This window comes from Leptinotarsa decemlineata, unplaced genomic scaffold (assembly GCF_025532065.1).
Source record: "Leptinotarsa decemlineata unplaced genomic scaffold, Ldec_3_MD MMD2_tig00026369_RagTag_RagTag, whole genome shotgun sequence".
Classification (NCBI taxonomy): Eukaryota; Metazoa; Arthropoda; class Insecta; order Coleoptera; family Chrysomelidae; genus Leptinotarsa; species Leptinotarsa decemlineata.
Genome location: NW_027412709.1, coordinates 2,916,337 through 2,937,603, shown reverse-complemented (window position 1 = coordinate 2,937,603; position 21,267 = coordinate 2,916,337).

The window sequence follows — 21,267 nt, the reverse complement described above, 5'->3', positions numbered from 1 at the left end:
ATACTGGAGACAAAATACAATTCACTCATGATCCAACACTAGATAGCGCTTTTTCGATCCACCAAGGTCTCATCAGATATACTAGGTTGACGCAACAGTCTTTAAAGAATAAGCGTGAGTCAGTCAGTTGTAAAGCCAAGCTTTGACATCGCCCACGGCGTTTTCAGGTAGATCAAGAATTACCCACATTTACATTACCCACATTCAAAGAAAGCATTTATCACGGTTCAACATAATAATCTTCTGAAAGTGCTCTAAAGTTTTGTTTTCAGAGCAACATCATATGAATTGTTGTGCAGTTACTTGATAGACCGAAGATAATGCGTGAAAATGAAATATATCTTTAAAGCTTTCGAATAATTGAATATGTTGTGCCCCAGAGAATCGTACTAAGACCGATGTTATTCAATACTTTCCTATATAATATTTTTGCACTAGATATGAAAGAAAACATTACTAGTATTTTTGATGACACCGCAATAGTTTATATCTGAAATTCATGGGAATCTCTCCAACAAAAAGTTGAAAAAATTTCAAAATTACTATCGGATGGATTGTGAGAGCAGACTAATTGGTACCAATAGGAAAACTTCTCACGTCATACATCAAATATCTATCTTACTTTCGATTCAGTTTTCATGATACTTGAAAATCGAAATATCTTTATCATCTACGTTTGAAATGAAAATTCTTGGTGTATAGATGGATATCCACTTGAAATGGGATGCCCAAAAAATTTGCTGGGTAGCCTATTACTCGTATTTATTACAATAAGGCAAGCAATACTCAACACATAAGAACTTATTCAAATAGATCCCCATTAAACAACCCGCTACAAAATAAATTCATCTATGTAATGACTATATAATGTTATTTCAGTAGATATGAAAACTGAAAGAAGCACTACCTCATTGAAAACTAACCTGAAACAATGAATCATCAGCTTGCAAGGTTACAAATTCACCAATGTGATGATATGAAGAACATATGTATCAATTTTGTCGATATGAGGAGATAGTAATGTATATTACATATCCAGGATATCTGTATCTGTATCTGTAGAGTACGGAGGGCTAGTGTAGACCCACAGCACTTAGGCCACATGTGACCCATTGTACATCTCTACGAGGAGTTGTCATCCTAGGTCATCGCCCGATCTATCCTTGCCACGAAGGTGGACAGGTCTTTTATATTGGCAGGTGTAGGCCAATACTCGCTGAACACACACTCTCTTTGGCAACCTTGAGGTGTCTCGCGGTGGCCTCCGCGAAGGTTTTGGAAGGTGCAGCGACATTACTGTCGTTGCGCGGCTACTTCAACCTTCTTGGGGTTCCCTCCGTGAAGGTGCACAAGTGAGGGAGCTTTCCTGCAGGGGAAGCCGGTTCCTTGCCTTTATTCAAGGCGGAGCTCTTGGCGCCCGCTGCAGGAAGTACCCTTGCCGTTGGAGATGAAGTGGGGGAGGAGGAGGGTGCACTTATAATTGCTGCCACTCCTGCCTCCTTCGCTCTCTTTCTCCTTTTGGCCTCAGCGCCGCAAATACACTTACGCTTTGGCCTTTGTATTACATCACGAGGTGATCAGCTATGTCCAGCCTCATTCCAAGCGGTAGATTGGGTTGGACATTTCTGTTCATCCCCAGCCTTACATTGAGGTAAGCACTTCTGTCCAGCCTCGGGATTGGTTTTTGTTTTTTCTGTTTGTTTCATTAATGTGTGTTCCTACGAGTAGCAAGGGAAGAGTATATCACCTCTGGCAGAGCCCCGCAATATCCAGGATATATTAAAATGCCTAAGCTTTACATCTGTTCAAATCTATTTTTCCGTTAACCAGCAGTCGCCTCCCTACTTACGACAAACCTCAGAAGTTGAAACGTGTGTGAGCTACGGATTGAATGTGTCGAACGAATCACTCACGCCAACCCAACCCGCTATCGTCATACTCACATTCTGGTATGAACTATCCTTTCAGAATAATTCTCCACAATATATGTTTTATTTCATTTCATTTTGTCATTGTTTATTTTATTGATATGTGTATATTTCCTATTGTGTTTGTACATTGTCAATTTTTTTTTGTATTTCAATGTTAAACATTGTAAGTAGGTAGTGTACTATTATTGCTGTATTATATTATATGTGTACAAAAACTACTGTATACTGTAACATATCATGCACGGGCTGTGCCTTCTGTGAGGTTTCTATATTTATTTCTTCTTTAGTGTGTTATCATTATTACTGTATTTGTGATTATGATAAATACATTTTTTTGGCGACGAAAGTTTTTGTCTTTCTACTACGCCATCTTGATACAAAAAATGTGGGAATCTTCCATAGGAATGAAGGAAGCAATCTATTTCAGAAGAAGTAACTCTATACATAGGAGTGTAGATCATGCAAAGAACTAACTTTCAGCAACTGACAGACTTTTATTGATAATTTTGAACAAAAATTCATAACCACCTTTAATAAGAAATGTATAACAATTTTAAAACGTGTAAGATGTGTTTGAAATTATAATTAACGTTCTTTTTTACTAGTAATACATAGTACTGCGTACAGCTACATTTCGAAGAAACAAGTTTACGGAGTCCATAACTATATTGAATATAAGATTTAAAAATCCCTTTTACATAATAAACTGCGGACTGCCCTGGCACGTACAGGTCAAGAAATCGTAAAATCATGGTCATGCGGGAGGCTTTGAATTTTTAGAACTATCTACACATGGATGATGACGCTTTTTCAAATAATTATAGGAGATTCTCGTAGACATCAGCAGTGTCGACATTTTCAATTAGTTCGACTTTTAATGCTGTAGTGTGGGAATGGATTACAAAATATCTGAATATGGTAATGCCATTGCGAAAGACATACATTTGCATTTTAGTGAGAGTTAAAATTATGTTTGGAATACAGTTTTATAAATTTGAAAACTAGAATCATATCTCCTTTTACAAGATAGAAATAAGAATCAGACTACGAAAAGACGATGGATTTTTCGATCTTTTCTATTAGATAACGTATAAATAAAAATGTTTTCAATTGAGAATCTTCCTTTCGAACAATTATTGTTTTTAAGTAGAAAATGACAGTGATTATTGAAAGTAAATAAAGGAATATCAGATCATAATCTGGACGATAGTCCTTGTGCATGATGCTGTAGGTCCTATGTTGTGAATATGGGTTATTGATATTGTAGGAAAGATTTGCTTAATTTATTATTATCAGTAGGTAGGTACCATTGCAATGGTACAAGTTGACTATGAGTATAGGCTTAGGTTACACCTGGTACAAATATTGCAATCTTTTGCATCATGGAATATCAAACCGAGTTTAACAAATCGAGATTCTGATTAAATTTCTAAATTTTTAATTAATTTCCACAGTAATATGAAAGAAAGGCATTATTACCTAATTCATGAAGAAGTAGAATAACTGACAATGAATCAGAATCTATGTTAGAATAATTCATAATTTGTTCCGCAGCTTCTTCCTGCGTATTTAGAATCTTATGATTCCCGTTGCTGTAAACGACATTTTGCACATTCAACATTATTAAAAGACACTGAAACATATATCATTAAAAACTTTTGGTTTACCTATATCTCAAAGTGGAGTGCAGTAGATTTGCGAAGAATAAAAAGTCAGAGTCGTCTCCACAATTTAATGTCACCATCAGATGTTAGAGCGATAAAACCATCAATTAGAACATTTCTCGAACCTATATAGGTTCATCATCAGCTAATATTTAAAATTCTACAATAAAAGAAGAACAACGTAACAACTACATTGTATCAAATATTGTTACGTTGTTCTTCTTTTAGTGTAGAATATTAAATATTAGCTGATGATGGACCTATATAGATTCGAAACATGTTCTAATTGATGGTTTTACCGCTCTAACATCTGATGGTGACATTAAATTGTGGAGACGACTTTGAGTTTTTATATCATTATAATTCGGACCTTCAATCTCAATTGTTGTTTAACAGTGTATTGTTAGTAATTATGAATTAACTATATTAAAGTTGAGTGTGAAAATATTGCGAGTGCGAAAGTATTTTCCAATAGCTACTACTTCCATCTTATTCGAGAATTTGTCAAGGTGTTAGAAAATGCCTTTTGAGCTATATATTTCAGTATCAGACTTATGAAGTTTCCTCTTATATAGTCTGGCAATTACTCTGGTAGTTATTTTTTTTTCGGAAAATCCCCTGCAGCTGGGTGAAACTTTTCAAATGCATAGAACGACAACGTTAAAATAGAATCATTCCACATGAAAAAGTAATTTTTCCAATTTTTTATAATTTCGCAAACATCTTTAGCATTTCTAAAGAATTTGTAACTTCACTGAAGTGTTGATCAACTATATTTTCTAACAAACCTTTATAATAGTAATTCACAAAAAGCTAATGAATTTCTACATCAAATGAAACTTTCATAATATTCAAATGTGTATTTCGGGGTTGAGTTACATTGCTGTACTGAATTGAGGTTGGTTTAAGCTTCAAAAATCAACGGATGTTATATTGCACATTCCTTTCATTAATGTATTATGTGTGTAACAATAATATCATCTGGACACAAAGACTTGAATCTTGATTTTCTGTAACTTTCTTTTCATTTTTCAGAAAAATGTTACACATTTATTTCAAATGTTCATAGAATCTTTCTTTTGGAATATGAAATGTGCGATGTTCTAATAATTTTTTTTGTGTTCCAAACGGAAAATGCTGATGTGCAAAATATTAAAGCGAACACTCTTAATTTATTGTATGATGTGTTTAAACCATACAATTTTGAGTGTAAACATCAGTTGTGTGTAATACTTAAATGATTACTTGTCAGTCATACCCAAATCAAGTCAATATAAGGATTATTAACTTTCTCAGCTCTTTGAAAGTAAACTATCAGAACTAGTTCTATTGAATGTAACATCCCCTTTCGTCCCTCCTATTCTAAATAGCGAAATGCGAGTTCACTCTTCATAAATATTTTATAAGTATGAGAATGACATCATGTCGTATAGAAGTTCTATTTTGTGGTAAATTAGGCAATATAATAATTATTTAAATTCAAAATCAAATCATGGATTTGACAGTTTATATAGAAGATGGCGTTACTGTTGATTTCGTTGATTTCAATTGACATTAAATATGATATCAACCCCGTTACTGCAAAATGTTGAATGTCACAATTTTCTCATTTCGAATTTTGGTGCCAACCTGCTGCTTCAATCATCAGCCACGATCTATATATAAACAGAAGAGACAAAATGCTTAATCAACAAATGAAGTCTGTAACAAGTAAGTCTGTAATAACAGTACATCGGTATTTTGTATCTCCTAGAATCTGAGAAAGTTGCACTTTTTGTATGCGACATTTCGCAATGAAAACATTGATATGAAGTAACATCTATATTTAAGTAACAAAATTAATGGTAACGATCGAATTTTGTGAAACAAGATCGTATCATGCTCGGACAGCTGCCTTCAAAGAGATTTCATCACAAATAATCGTAAAAAGAAGGCAATACAAACTTCTGATAACCTCACAGGCTTTGTATAGTCATAGACCAATTTTGTATGGTGATTTATATCTGAAAATGTATCGATTTCTCTATATTCTATAGAATCACAGGACAAAAAGTACAGTTGAAATATCCAAATGAAAAATAATCAAGCTGTATCTCAACAGTCGATAAATATAGTTGGAATATGATAACCTCTCGGATATGGTTTATCGAATAATAAGCCATCTACAAATACCATGGAAAATCAATCTTCTTATCTGTAAACTTCAATAAGATCAAATAAATTTCAATGACCGTTGCGCATCATTATTTGATAAGGTACCTTATCAGACATTTACCCCCATAGAGATAAGCCAGTTATATTAAATCCATAATCAAAACAGAAAAAATTGAAGTGAATCATTTTACATAAGACATCGAAAAAATAATTGCAGTCAATTATTAGAGGACATCTATATATTCTGAATATGAGTATACAAATACTCTTGAAGTGTTAAATTTGAGCTTCGACAAAAAACTGATGCTATCTAACTTTCAAAGATACACATGCATGCAATTGAACAATTCAGAGATGTTTGGGGGAAAATAATACCAGAGTAGGTGAGCTCCCCTGAACATTGTCTTATTTATTGTCCTCAATAATTAACATTTATTTATTATATTTATATCATTATTATCTTGGAAAAGCAATTCAAAAGAGACATTAAAAATCTAAAATTGAGATTGTCTTCCAGTAGAAGTAGAAGTGATGAAATTATGTTTCGAATTCGAAATTTATTTTGAAGTTACTTTAATAAATACAGAAAAAATTAACAGAGTATAAAAATGTTGAAATAGTGAAATTCAAATGATAATGTCAATAATATTCGAAATTTATAATCTATTTGGTGCTGTACAATTGATAGAAGAAAAATTGAACAAAGAAGATGGAACAGATGGAACAAAAAAGCAAATGAAACAAATTTCAAGATGAAATTATTTGAGACTCGTTAGTACTTATGAAATGAAAGATATCACTACCCTTTTCGATTAACTTTGGAGAGAATAGGCTGTTTTGAGGTCTGAGATAATGTATAACTATTGAAATTTTTAATGGAGTAACTGTAAAATAATTCTATAAATGTTCATTACTGTACAGTGAGAATAGTTGTAAGATTTCTTTTCTGTTCTTATTCAGTATTCTGAATAAGGTGTCATAAAATGTATACTTCGACTTCTAAGAAAAGACAATCTAATACGAACTAACATCGCTAATCACATGGTGTCACCAACGTATTTAACTTCTAATTGACGGGGTGGATTTTATCTATTAGAGGGGTGGTTTTAGAGTAGGCAGAGGGCGACGTACCATGGGAAAAATGCAAACAAAAATTTTCCGTTATAATAATCGAACTTGAATACGTTATGTACTAGGCTTGTTAATATCAGTCCTTTATTTTATACAACTGATGGAGATGGTCATGCCCGCATTAGGGTTTAAATCGTTTCAATTAAGGGTTGTTACGGCGCGTGACCCGTATAATACCACATGGCTTCCACTGGGACTACTGAATCTATATCGTGTGATTTTTTGACACTCGTGTTTTTTATTACTGATTCGTTTCTCGTTTGATTATTTGTAATGACCATCTTTGGAATTCATATTGATGTGGGTGGAAATGAATCATGAATCGTTTTATTTATTGCTATCTCTTTTAGACTTCTTTCTTCTTTATCGAACCTATTTTTCGAGTTTGTTGGCTGTGGTTTACAGGTTTTCACCCGTGATGTTTCGTCTACAACTGCTGTAAACATTATCAATGCTGTGATAATGGCAACGAATGAAGTCATATAAGATAAAGAAAATAACTTTTGTCTGATTTATACTAAGATTTTCATTCGTTACGACTGGTTTCGGTTTGTTAAACCATTTTTAAGTAATCTGGCGCATTTTGTTTAACAGGACCTTCAATATACAAAATGATCAATCTCATTGATTTTTTTTTGATAAATCACTTCACCTTTCTCATAAACTTCATCGTTACCAGTTGCCAATTTCCAAAATGTTGGAAGGATGGATTGGTTATCCCTCTGGCTAAGTGTAACTCACCTACTGTCCTTTCTGACCTAAGACCAATTACAATTCTACCGTATCTCTAAAGTAGTGGAATCGATTCTGAAAAATCAGATTAATGAGTACGTCAATAAAAATCATATTATAACATCTGTACATCTGACAACTCCTCGGGAGGATGTACAATGGGTCACATGTGGCCTAAGTGCGTGGGCTTACACTCACCCTCCCTACTCTACAGATACAGATACAGAACATCTGAACAATTAGGATTCAGACCTCAGCATAGTACCACCACGGCTCTTCTGTCAATTACTGATGATAATTTTCAAGCTACAGATGAACAAAATTTGACCTGTTTAATATTTCTAGATCACAGCAATGCATTTGCCACTCTAGATCATAAGATATTGTGTGACAAACTTGTCCACTTCGGGTTTTCTCGAAAAGCAGTGTCTCTCTTAGATAACTATCTGAAGAATCGTACTCAAAGAGTTTTTGTGGATGAAGTTATTCCAGATGCTTTCCCTTTATTGAAGGAAGTGCCACAATGATCTATCCTTGGGCCCTTGCTTTTCAGCTTGTATATTTGTGACTTTTATCTGTCCGTGAAAAAATGCAATATACATCACTATGCAGACGACACGCAGTTACAATTCTATTTTTCACCTGGCGAGTCTACATCTGCTCTGTCGTATATTAATAACGATCTCCAAGCCATCTTTGACATTTCTACTGCCCATAAGCTGAAGCTCAATTCTGACAAATCCGCAATAATGATGTTCGGAGCTAAGAAGAACAGAGAGCTCACCAACTCAACCTTTCAAGTTCGCATCGAAAACGATATACTTCCCTCCGTGGACGAGATAAAAAAATTAGGATTGTGGTTTGATCTGGATCTTCGCTTCACTAAACATGTCAGCTATCTGAACCAATCTTCTTATAATGTTCTCAGACAGCTTTTTCCTGATCGTGATTTGCTCAACACAAACTCAAAACTTAGACTATGCGAGTCTCTGATTATGTCAAAAATTTCCTATTGCGACAGTATTTATGGACCTGCTTTAAAAAAATCGGATGCTCTTCGACTACAGCGTATTCAGAATAGCTGTCTACGTTTCTCGTTTGGTATTCGTAAATATGACCATATATCCCCAGCAATGCAAGAATCAGAATGGTTAAATGTTGAGAAACTCAGAACTCTACACCTTCTTACCAACACACATAAAGTTTTGATAACTCGACAACCTGATTACTTACAGAAGAAGCTTAAAACATTCTCTACGTTTAACAGCTTTACTACAAGGAACAGTTCAGTTCTAGTCATCCCCAAACACAAATATTCCATCTTCACCCGCTGTTTCTCGAATATAATGCACCCAAATATTATAATCAACAACCCTGCGAATTTCGATCATACACCAACGTAAACTTTAAAAAAAGACTGAAGACTTATTTATCCCATTAGCCTCTTGTCCGTTCCCGACCTTGGCATTTCTAAAATGAATTTTCTAAAGCAATAACTGAACTTTTTTGATATTGTTAACTCGACTTGTGTTCATATTATTTATTTATAGTTTCTCCCAGTTGAGTTGAAAAACAGCCTTTGCTCATACTCCGCCTATTCACCATTTACTGGAAGTTTTTTCTTTGTTTTTGTTATTGTTCCTGCATACTGTTTTATTTTATTTTTGTCAGTTCCATTTGTATTTTTATGGTGAATAAAGACGTATTATTATTATTATTATTATACAGTAAATGTGCTTTTGGTACCTATAATAGGTACCTCAAATAACAAATGTTACCTGAATTATCAACATCAATACTGAAACAAAAACTATTCAACTTTTATAACATATCAAAATTACTAATCATTGAAATTTCTGCCTGTCTGTCTGGCCAGTCACTACATTCTATATACGTCCGATTTTTTCCACTCATCCCTTTTGGGTTTTGCGTTGAATAACATGTACCCTAAATTATTTTTACTAGTAAACGATGTAATTAGATTTTGGAAAATAGCTTTTAATGTTTTCGGAGTACTTTCCGGATTGAATGGGAAAAGGGTAACTATCGTGGGGAACAGTACAATTTACAGACATTCGACTTTCTCGAGTTATACGGGGAAAACTATAAATGCTGCATTTTTAGTAGATAATATTATTATCATTACAAGAGCATTTTCCTTAAACTTGTTATAGCAAATATAATAGAATATTTAATCAAGCAATAATTATTTTTATTACAAATCATGAAATTATGAAACAATAACAACAAAAATTAATAGGCGCTCCGGAGCGACTTCATTGATTCCAGTGCTGCATATGCATTTTCAGCTGCAGGAAAACCCGGAAAAACCTGCAGCACCACATCATCTGAAGATCTTGATCTGCTAATGTCCTCTCTTTCATAAAACAAAATGTAGGGTATCTCCAGAGGCTCCAATAAATCCAAGAGATCGCCAGAACACTCAGTGAAACAGTACAACGATTTGGTGTTGGGGAAAAACTCCAGTAATATTCAATCCTTTTGTTGTCCTAACGAGTATCTAATGGACTTCAAAGACTCCAGCAAATCGATTAGTGTGAAAGATGATACATTCTTACGAAACTGCAACTGCATGAACAATTGTTTGAGTTCCTCTCGTTCATCGTTAAAACCTTTTTTTTGAAATTCTTCGTCATGAACAACACTTGTAAAATGCTATTCATGTAGCAAGTGTTTCGTAAATTATCTAATCCAATTTTCTTCTCAACATTTACAGGACAATTCTCTACTGATTCGTAAGGAAGAAAATGTTTCAAATAATCTACATCAGAACCATTTCTCAAGTCGCAATCGATCCTTCTAAGTGATGAAGGGTTTCGCAGAGGGATCGATTCGGCTCTTTCTTCATGAGCTCTTACACTGAAAGGAAATCAGAACCACGAGGACGGCAACTCATATTTGGGGGGCAGGAATGACCTAAGTCCATTGATCGCACTGAAAAAGAAGAAGGCGGATCAATCACTTGCGAATTAACCTTGATAGAAGGCTGATGAATATTCTTGGCTTGTTTCGAATAGATGGTTAGTTTCTGAAATAGGGCAATGCATGATCTCATCAAAATTATGTGAAGGATGAATAGTTCCAAAGAACGAAGCAGCATTACCACGTTGAATAGCAATACTAATTCTTTCTATTAAAAAAGAGGTAGAACGGTAATCTTTCGTTGCTTGGCCTATTTTCCTTCCGAGTTCATGAACGAATAACACAGACTCCGGGCCATAAAAATCAAAAGTTTCAACCGCTACTGGATGGAACAGATAGTTGTTTCAAAAATTTTGGTATTTTTTTCACATGCACATATCAGTGATGTACCTAGTTCTCTCGTTAGACAAGATCACTCTCCTGGTGGACTGATTGAATTTAGTATTCAAGTAATTGATTTTCCCTGGGGTTTTACTATTTTAAACTATGAAAGGTTACAGTTTGAGAAACGAGTGAAACAATTAAATAAGAGATATAGCTTTCACATTTTTTGCAATATCTATCACTTAATCATCGACTGACCGTCACTATAATTTCTTAGCTCAGACAAACATGAATAACATTCATTACATATTCCTTTCAGATATATTATCGACATCGTTTTGCACATATCTTGCCCAACATGCTTATATAAATAAGTTCCGTCAATATTTATCTTTATTCGAATAGCTGATAATTCAACAAGGTACCTATCACCTTGAAATATATTTGAATTTTGAGCGTGTGAAAATTTCGATGAATAACCGAGTCGAAAGAAGGGTAAAGAATTCTTTCTGTTTCTTGAATTCCAAAATTAACAAATTTTCAGAAGAATGAGCAAAATTTAGTAAGAAAGAAGCATGTTTTATCTGACGATAAGATTAAAATGATTCCTTGAAACTGTAATTCATCACTGTATCTACGCTTAAAGAAATACTGGGATTTATTATTTTATCAAAAGATTTTTCCAGATTACCTTCTTGTGATTGTCGAAAATAAAAGTACCCTATGAAAAATGAGTTTGAAGCACACACCTCAATGAATTTAAGAAAATATACATGAAAGTACTTTTTGAAGAATTTTATGAAAATGAAAATACTATACCGATAAACTGCGGTTTTCTTCTTTTGGGCCTATTCTTTTCCAAGTATAGCGGACCCCCAACTAAAGTCGGGGTTCAGCAAAAAGATTATAATTCTCAAAAACAAACAACTACACAGAATGAAAAACAGAAAATAAACAAAAAACCATTTGAAAGTGCAGAAAATAATGTAATAAAAGATGCCAGTGAAGCACTTCATCATTTAACTAATGCTATAAAGACTGCATCACAAGAAACTCATTCTGCTGAAGATATGTATGACAAATTTGTTGCTGAACGTTTGAATCTGTCACAGATCTCCGAAAAAGATTGAGGGCAATACAACCATTTGATGGATTGGTACTTCAAATGTGTATTTTAGTCATTTTGTTTTGTTTTTGGACATTTTGTAAATAAAGTATTTGAAATGACATTAATGAACTTGAATGAAAAATATCAAGTATAATTAATGAAAAAGTATAAGGTAACTATGTTGGTTTCTGTAAATGATTAGGTGTCTCTGCTAATGATATAAGTCAATGATTATATTTATTTATTGCATCTATCTGCCAAGGTACTGCTCCTTCGGACGGAAAATAAGTCATGAACTTGCTGAGCAAGTTTAGCTGATCTATTTTCTGCTTGATGATTTTGTAGGCCATACATTCTCTGTACACTCTCTTCAAAAATAGTAAGCTCATTACAATTATTAGAAATTAATGTTTTGATCAAATAATTATGTAAAGAGCAATAAGCAAGTGTGAGTATTCCAACTTTATCTGGATTCAAAGTAATTGTTGTTAATAGTATTCCAAACCGATTATTAAGGATCCCAAAAGCATTCTCCACTACTCTACGAGATCGAGATATTCGGTAGTTGAAAATACGTTGCTTAGTTGAAGCATTCCTAAATGGAAATGGTTTCAGAAGTCTTCTTGTCAAGGGAAAAGCATCATCTCCAACTATGGTATAGAAGACAGGAAAATTTCGCCCTGGTAGTGTTTGGTCAGGAGAAAAGTTAAATTTTTTAGTATTCATTGATCTGCATAAAAAACTATCCCTAAATACTCCTCCATTACTTATGCGACCAATTACACCAACATCAACAAAGGTAAATGAATAGTTTGCATCGAACAGTGCTAGCAAAATAATGCTGTGATTTCCTTTATATTTATAATAAAAGGAACCAACACTTCTTGGTGGTCTGAAGTTGATGTGTTTTCCATCCAATTCACCTAAGCACATTGAAAAATTCCACTTTATATGGAACTCATCAGCCACCTTTTTCATCCATCTGATGTAGAAGGATATTTCAAATACTCTTTTCCCAACCTTAAGTAGATAGCTTGACATACCTCTGGAATAATTTTACTGAGAGTACTTTCATGTATACGAAATGCATACATCAATGAAAGATAAGTCCCCCAGTTGCTAAAAATCGAAGACTTATAGTAAGTCTGCGACAGTATTTATGGACCTGCTTTAAAAAAATCGGATGCTCTTCGACTACAGCGTATTCAGAATAGCTGTCTACGTTTCTCGTTTGGTATTCGTAAATATGACCATATATCCCCAGCAATGCAAGAATCAGAATGGTTAAATGTTGAGAAACTCAGAACTCTACACCTTCTTACCAACACACATAAAGTTTTGATAACTCGACAACCTGATTACTTACAGAAGAAGCTTAAAACATTCTCTACGTTTAACAGCTTTACTACAAGGAACAGTTCAGTTCTAGTCATCCCCAAACACAAATATTCCATCTTCACCCGCTGTTTCTCGAATATAATGCACCCAAATATTATAATCAACAACCCTGCGAATTTCGATCATACACCAACGTAAACTTTAAAAAAAGACTGAAGACTTATTTATCCCATTAGCCTCTTGTCCGTTCCCGACCTTGGCATTTCTAAAATGAATTTTCTAAAGCAATAACTGAACTTTTTTGATATTGTTAACTCGACTTGTGTTCATATTATTTATTTATAGTTTCTCCCAGTTGAGTTGAAAAACAGCCTTTGCTCATACTCCGCCTATTCACCATTTACTGGAAGTTTTTTCTTTGTTTTTGTTATTGTTCCTGCATACTGTTTTATTTTATTTTTGTCAGTTCCATTTGTATTTTTATGGTGAATAAAGACGTATTATTATTATTATTATTATACAGTAAATGTGCTTTTGGTACCTATAATAGGTACCTCAAATAACAAATGTTACCTGAATTATCAACATCAATACTGAAACAAAAACTATTCAACTTTTATAACATATCAAAATTACTAATCATTGAAATTTCTGCCTGTCTGTCTGGCCAGTCACTACATTCTATATACGTCCGATTTTTTCCACTCATCCCTTTTGGGTTTTGCGTTGAATAACATGTACCCTAAATTATTTTTACTAGTAAACGATGTAATTAGATTTTGGAAAATAGCTTTTAATGTTTTCGGAGTACTTTCCGGATTGAATGGGAAAAGGGTAACTATCGTGGGGAACAGTACAATTTACAGACATTCGACTTTCTCGAGTTATACGGGGAAAACTATAAATGCTGCATTTTTAGTAGATAATATTATTATCATTACAAGAGCATTTTCCTTAAACTTGTTATAGCAAATATAATAGAATATTTAATCAAGCAATAATTATTTTTATTACAAATCATGAAATTATGAAACAATAACAACAAAAATTAATAGGCGCTCCGGAGCGACTTCATTGATTCCAGTGCTGCATATGCATTTTCAGCTGCAGGAAAACCCGGAAAAACCTGCAGCACCACATCATCTGAAGATCTTGATCTGCTAATGTCCTCTCTTTCATAAAACAAAATGTAGGGTATCTCCAGAGGCTCCAATAAATCCAAGAGATCGCCAGAACACTCAGTGAAACAGTACAACGATTTGGTGTTGGGGAAAAACTCCAGTAATATTCAATCCTTTTGTTGTCCTAACGAGTATCTAATGGACTTCAAAGACTCCAGCAAATCGATTAGTGTGAAAGATGATACATTCTTACGAAACTGCAACTGCATGAACAATTGTTTGAGTTCCTCTCGTTCATCGTTAAAACCTTTTTTTTGAAATTCTTCGTCATGAACAACACTTGTAAAATGCTATTCATGTAGCAAGTGTTTCGTAAATTATCTAATCCAATTTTCTTCTCAACATTTACAGGACAATTCTCTACTGATTCGTAAGGAAGAAAATGTTTCAAATAATCTACATCAGAACCATTTCTCAAGTCGCAATCGATCCTTCTAAGTGATGAAGGGTTTCGCAGAGGGATCGATTCGGCTCTTTCTTCATGAGCTCTTACACTGAAAGGAAATCAGAACCACGAGGACGGCAACTCATATTTGGGGGGCAGGAATGACCTAAGTCCATTGATCGCACTGAAAAAGAAGAAGGCGGATCAATCACTTGCGAATTAACCTTGATAGAAGGCTGATGAATATTCTTGGCTTGTTTCGAATAGATGGTTAGTTTCTGAAATAGGGCAATGCATGATCTCATCAAAATTATGTGAAGGATGAATAGTTCCAAAGAACGAAGCAGCATTACCACGTTGAATAGCAATACTAATTCTTTCTATTAAAAAAGAGGTAGAACGGTAATCTTTCGTTGCTTGGCCTATTTTCCTTCCGAGTTCATGAACGAATAACACAGACTCCGGGCCATAAAAATCAAAAGTTTCAACCGCTACTGGATGGAACAGATAGTTGTTTCAAAAATTTTGGTATTTTTTTCACATGCACATATCAGTGATGTACCTAGTTCTCTCGTTAGACAAGATCACTCTCCTGGTGGACTGATTGAATTTAGTATTCAAGTAATTGATTTTCCCTGGGGTTTTACTATTTTAAACTATGAAAGGTTACAGTTTGAGAAACGAGTGAAACAATTAAATAAGAGATATAGCTTTCACATTTTTTGCAATATCTATCACTTAATCATCGACTGACCGTCACTATAATTTCTTAGCTCAGACAAACATGAATAACATTCATTACATATTCCTTTCAGATATATTATCGACATCGTTTTGCACATATCTTGCCCAACATGCTTATATAAATAAGTTCCGTCAATATTTATCTTTATTCGAATAGCTGATAATTCAACAAGGTACCTATCACCTTGAAATATATTTGAATTTTGAGCGTGTGAAAATTTCGATGAATAACCGAGTCGAAAGAAGGGTAAAGAATTCTTTCTGTTTCTTGAATTCCAAAATTAACAAATTTTCAGAAGAATGAGCAAAATTTAGTAAGAAAGAAGCATGTTTTATCTGACGATAAGATTAAAATGATTCCTTGAAACTGTAATTCATCACTGTATCTACGCTTAAAGAAATACTGGGATTTATTATTTTATCAAAAGATTTTTCCAGATTACCTTCTTGTGATTGTCGAAAATAAAAGTACCCTATGAAAAATGAGTTTGAAGCACACACCTCAATGAATTTAAGAAAATATACATGAAAGTACTTTTTGAAGAATTTTATGAAAATGAAAATACTATACCGATAAACTGCGGTTTTCTTCTTTTGGGCCTATTCTTTTCCAAGTATAGCGGACCCCCAACTAAAGTCGGGGTTCAGCAAAAAGATTATAATTCTCAAAAACAAACAACTACACAGAATGAAAAACAGAAAATAAACAAAAAACCATTTGAAAGTGCAGAAAATAATGTAATAAAAGATGCCAGTGAAGCACTTCATCATTTAACTAATGCTATAAAGACTGCATCACAAGAAACTCATTCTGCTGAAGATATGTATGACAAATTTGTTGCTGAACGTTTGAATCTGTCACAGATCTCCGAAAAAGATTGAGGGCAATACAACCATTTGATGGATTGGTACTTCAAATGTGTATTTTAGTCATTTTGTTTTGTTTTTGGACATTTTGTAAATAAAGTATTTGAAATGACATTAATGAACTTGAATGAAAAATATCAAGTATAATTAATGAAAAAGTATAAGGTAACTATGTTGGTTTCTGTAAATGATTAGGTGTCTCTGCTAATGATATAAGTCAATGATTATATTTATTTATTGCATCTATCTGCCAAGGTACTGCTCCTTCGGACGGAAAATAAGTCATGAACTTGCTGAGCAAGTTTAGCTGATCTATTTTCTGCTTGATGATTTTGTAGGCCATACATTCTCTGTACACTCTCTTCAAAAATAGTAAGCTCATTACAATTATTAGAAATTAATGTTTTGATCAAATAATTATGTAAAGAGCAATAAGCAAGTGTGAGTATTCCAACTTTATCTGGATTCAAAGTAATTGTTGTTAATAGTATTCCAAACCGATTATTAAGGATCCCAAAAGCATTCTCCACTACTCTACGAGATCGAGATATTCGGTAGTTGAAAATACGTTGCTTAGTTGAAGCATTCCTAAATGGAAATGGTTTCAGAAGTCTTCTTGTCAAGGGAAAAGCATCATCTCCAACTATGGTATAGAAGACAGGAAAATTTCGCCCTGGTAGTGTTTGGTCAGGAGAAAAGTTAAATTTTTTAGTATTCATTGATCTGCATAAAAAACTATCCCTAAATACTCCTCCATTACTTATGCGACCAATTACACCAACATCAACAAAGGTAAATGAATAGTTTGCATCGAACAGTGCTAGCAAAATAATGCTGTGATTTCCTTTATATTTATAATAAAAGGAACCAACACTTCTTGGTGGTCTGAAGTTGATGTGTTTTCCATCCAATTCACCTAAGCACATTGAAAAATTCCACTTTATATGGAACTCATCAGCCACCTTTTTCATCCATCTGATGTAGAAGGATATTTCAAATACTCTTTTCCCAACCTTAAGTAGATAGCTTGACATACCTCTGGAATAATTTTACTGAGAGTACTTTCATGTATACGAAATGCATACATCAATGAAAGATAAGTCCCCCAGTTGCTAAAAATCGAAGACTTATAGTAAGTCTGGAAAATTAAAAATGAAAATATAATCTTATTGGAAATCGTAAAACGAACCTCTAATTATTTTGTATTTTTGTATCTTTTTCAGAAATTGTATCTCTAATATTGTTCAATAGAGAAATCAACTGTTCATCAGTCATTCTTATAATATTAGTGTATGATACAGGATCTTCAGTAAGGAGTTCATTTTGCAGCATGTTGCAGCATGTATAATATTATTTCTAACCTTATTTTGATTTAACAACGATTTGAGATTTGAATGGGATCCATTTGACATTTCTCTGGTGAGAATATCTTGAATTAGTGTCATAGGGACTTTATTCAAATGACGTGCCAAAATTTAGAAAATTCCGTCCATTGGTGAAAACCGTATGAAAATTTGTTCAGTAGTTTTTGATGTTATCTTTTATTTATCGCTGCGGAGAAACTTTGTTTTATAATATGTAGAGTTAGTTCTTATTTTCCTGTTTATGGTTTACAAATAGTGGGACTGAATTGAATTTCGATGAAGTATTAGTAATATTCCTGATTTCAAAATTTTAACATCGTAAATATATGCAATTTTTCTAAACATAAATTATTCTGTTCTATATTCAAATAACACAGGAAACATTTTCTTTTGATTTCAACTCGGTTTTTTGGTATTCAAATATTTCTTCAAGAACGGTGAGTGTGTAGTATGGAATTTGATACAGAAAATTTCCTGTGAGCTGACAGTTTTCGACTCACAGTTTTCAGGTAACATAATTTCAAAAATGAATTTCAATATAAGTAAATATTAGAACCTTAATAATTTCGAATCTTATATATGAAACAACAAACTCTATAATGATATTATAGAAGAAAAACCAAAAGGATTAGGATGTATTTCTAAAAATTCAATTCAAATATTGAATCATTTGAATGAAATTAAAGATTTTTTCGAAGCTAAATCATCCAAATATTTTCTTGACATCTTTTATTTTACATTCATGAAACTGGAAAAACCTTTGCATGAATATGACAGAAAAATAAAAATTCAAATAATCTGAGTCATGATTTGATACTCATCATTGGTTAAAATTGATATTCAATAATTCATCAACTATAGATTTAGAGCCTCATTGTTGGTTAGTTGGCAGTGTAAGATCAATAAACTCATAATTATTAAAGTTTAAATGTTTATTTTTTGAAATCTATCTTTCAAGTTCTACAACTAAAAATGTATGAATCAAACTCCATTAGTTAATAGGAACTTTCTTATAGCAAATACAATGTTCTCCAACAGCTTCACATTCACGTTCTCTAATAAAAAATACAATAGAAAAAAATCGAATTCAAAAGGAAAAGCTACTTTTTAGATGAGTGAGAAATGTAATTTAGTTCTGTAAATGAAATTTTTTCTAACTGAAATTTTTTTTGTGTCTATTTTTAGTTAGGAAAGCAGAAACAAAATATCTGAATATGAAACACTCTAAAGCGATCTTTCATGACAGAAATAATTGTTTATAACTAATTGTCTGGATATTTGAAATCTAATTCAGATATATGGGACCTACTATTATTTGACGAAGAAGACATTATTTGAATAAAAGAAGTAATTTAGATAAAAATAAGCCGAACACAAATTATGAGAATAGCCATCGATTCAGAGTCTAGTTTCATTCTTGGAATGGATAAGTTGCTTGAATAGCGGTTACATGATTTACAAAATGTATGTTATTGATTCATTTTTTCATGTCTCCAATGAAATTAAAGAATCTGATGCATTTGTGATGTTCCTGCAACCAAGTGTTGGTCAACCTTGCACTTGGCTATACCGTACTGATGACAGCTAATGAGCCAGAAACACGTGTTTGCGGTTTTCGTTTCCCGGAATGCTTCATGAAACTGGAAATTCCTTCACATGAATATGAGACAAAAATAAAGTTTCAATTAATGTAACTTATGACTTGATAGTCATTATATTTTAAAATTATCATTTGATAATTCATCAACTATTGATTTAGGAGCCACAACGGGTCTATTTTTGGTTAGTTGGCAAGGTAAGATCATCTAACTCAAAATTATTAAGGACTAAATATTTATTTTTATCAAAATCAAACTTTTAAGTTCTCTAACCTAAAATTTATGGATCAAACTCTATTAAATCAAAAGAATTTTTTGGTATTAAATTTACATCTTAACAACTTTAATACAAAAAAATCAAGATGAAACCCAAAAATGTTTTCATGTACTATTCAAAAATAAAATCTCATTTCTGGATGAGTGAGAAATGTTATTCATTTATATTTTTTTCTAACGAAACAATTTTTCATTTATTTTTCATTTCTATTATCAGATAGGAAAGCAGAAACGGAATATCTGAAAGCGACGTTTTGTGTCAGAACTTATTGTTTACATATTTCAAATCTCATTCAAATATATGGGAACAACTATTAATTATTTGACGAAGAAGAAATTATTTGAATAAAAGAAAGAGGTTGGATAAAAATAAGCCGAACACAAATTATGAGAATAGACATCGATTAAGAGTCGAGTTTTATTCTTGACATGCTTGAATTTTTGTTTAGTATTTTGAAAATATGGTTTTCTATTGGAAAGTAGCTTAATAAATCAATTCGTAAGCTATTCAGCGAAGACTAACGATTACTAAAGGGAATTATCCAACGAATCACATCAGCATGATTTACAAAATGTATGTTATTGATCCAGAACCACGAGGACTGCAACTCATATTTGGGTGGCAGGAATGACCTAAGTCCATTGGTTGTACTGAAAAAGAAGAAGGTGGATCAATCACTTGCGAATTAATCTTGATAGGGGACAGATGAATATCCACATAGCTCGGTTTGTTTCGAAGAGATTTTAGTTCCGTACTGAAATAAGGAATGAATGATCTCATCAAAATTATGTGGAGGAGGAATAGTTCCAAGGATCGAAGCAGCATTACCACGTTGAATAGAAATGTTAATACTTTCTACTGAAAAAGAGCTAGAACGGTGATCTTTCGTTGCTTGGCCTATTCTCCTTCCGAGTCCATAAATAACAAAGACTCCGGGCCATGAACACCAACAGTTTCAACCGCTACTGGATGGAACAGATAGTTGTTGCCAAGATTTTGGTATTTTTTCGTTTAAATTTTTTACCAGCCAATGCTGCGGTTTCAGCAGACTAAAGAACTTTCGGCTAGATGGGAAGCCGCGTCCGTGTCAACGCAAGTGAAGTTGACACGGTCGCGTATTTCCATGGTATGAGAGACATACCATCTGGTCGTTTACCATCATCTTGACTGATACCTAAGAGCCCCAGAGTTGCAGGAACATCCGCTGACACCATAGCTCGTTTCAATATGTCGTTCACCTGATGATGTCGAGATATACGCCCTGCACTTCTCCTAAAACTCAAATCATGTGTACCTTTCTCATCAACTATACTACCGCAAACACACAAATAGATAAACCCATCCTAAGTCCTACTGCTATTCTGCAAGATTCATCTAATAGTGTTCCAAGAGATGCAACAATAAAGCATTCAGCCAAGCACCCTATTCCTTGATCATTGCTGCTTTCAGACGAGCATTATCGTATACACTTGTAGATTTCAGAAGTTCAACAGTTATAATGTTCAGAAGAGGTTGATCCCATGCAC